A 1,353-nucleotide genomic window follows, 5' to 3' on the forward strand; every position below is an offset into this window, starting at 1 on the left:
AAAAATTCTGTAGAGATGGGGTCTCCTTATGTTGCCCAGGCTTAGGACAACTCTTAGGAGCTTGGTTGGGGGCAGGAACTGGAAAACCAAGGGACAAGAAACCAAGCTTGCAGATGGTGCAAGCTTATGGAGGCAGAGGGCCAGGCACCCAGGGCGTGGAACACAGGATGGCTCTAGAGCTGGACATGAGGGGTGTGCAGTGGCCATTCTGCAGAAGGGGGACCCGGACTATACCCAACTTTGGAGAGTGGAGCTCAGGAAGCAGAGGTGGGATAATAAGGCTGGGCTGCCAGGGAGGATATGAGTCCAGTCCTTCACCAAGACTCTCCCAGAGTTCACCCTGCCTGGGGACAGTCATATCCCTGCCACCCACATGTGTGCTGAGCACAGTGAGTCTTAAGCCCTTCTTGGCCAGGAGGTGATGGGGGCTTATTGGAGACCCAGGCCTTCCTCTGCCTGTTCTAACATCCTAACCTGGGAAATTCCTGGGAACATCCCAGATTGTCCCCTTGGGTTTTTCTTTGTCCACAGTGATGTCTCCGCCTTTAGGTGAGAAATATATGGTGGCACACAGGGTGCACAGCCTGGCCTGGGTGCCCCGTTAGTGTGACATTTCATGTTTTCTGTCTGAAGTGCAATGTTCTAATTGTGCCAGGTGCAGAGTAGGGGTGGGTCATGAACTCTGGGCATAAAAGGAAGAATGACCCAACTCGCTGGTTCTGCCTGGACCCTTGCCCCGCAGTGGGGGGGAGTTGGCAGCCCCGGAACCCTGTGCGGGAAGTCGGCCTGGCTGTGCCCTGGGAGCTGCCAGTGTCTAGCTCAGTCCTGGCCCACTGCGCCAGTGCCGAGCCTGCATGTCACAGGCACGTGCCTATGTGTGCAAGGTTGGGGCCGGGGATCACCTTGGGATGAGGATGTCAAGATGGGGGCAAGAGATTGAGTGTACTCTGATCTGGGGGCTGGGCTTGCAGAAGGGAACCGGCAGGGCATTCGTGGAGTGTCTACTTAGTACGAAGGTCTGCGCTGGGCCCTGTCCCGGCACCGCCTCCCCTAGTCCTCAGGTAGTCCTCGGGCAAGTGTGGATCCACCGGGATCACGCTGGGAGGGATGGGCTGTGGCTGCCCCCAGCCCACTCAGTAGGCGCTCAGTGTCATGGTGCACATTCCTGGGGAGGCCCTCCGAGCCCGAAGGCTGGGGGCCGCCCTGCACCCTCCCAAGCATCCAGTGAGCAAAAGGCAACTCCGTGCATCGACCGGCGCCTGTCCGCGTCCGGGAAATGGGTCCCAAGTTTTCGCGCAGACGCCAGGTGCTGAGCTGGCCCCGGGCCTGGGAGGGATGTCGGCTTCCTTCCCT

Source organism: Cebus imitator, unplaced genomic scaffold, assembly GCF_001604975.1.
Source record: "Cebus imitator isolate Cc_AM_T3 unplaced genomic scaffold, Cebus_imitator-1.0 Scaffold0, whole genome shotgun sequence".
NCBI classification, from domain to species: Eukaryota; Metazoa; Chordata; class Mammalia; order Primates; family Cebidae; genus Cebus; species Cebus imitator.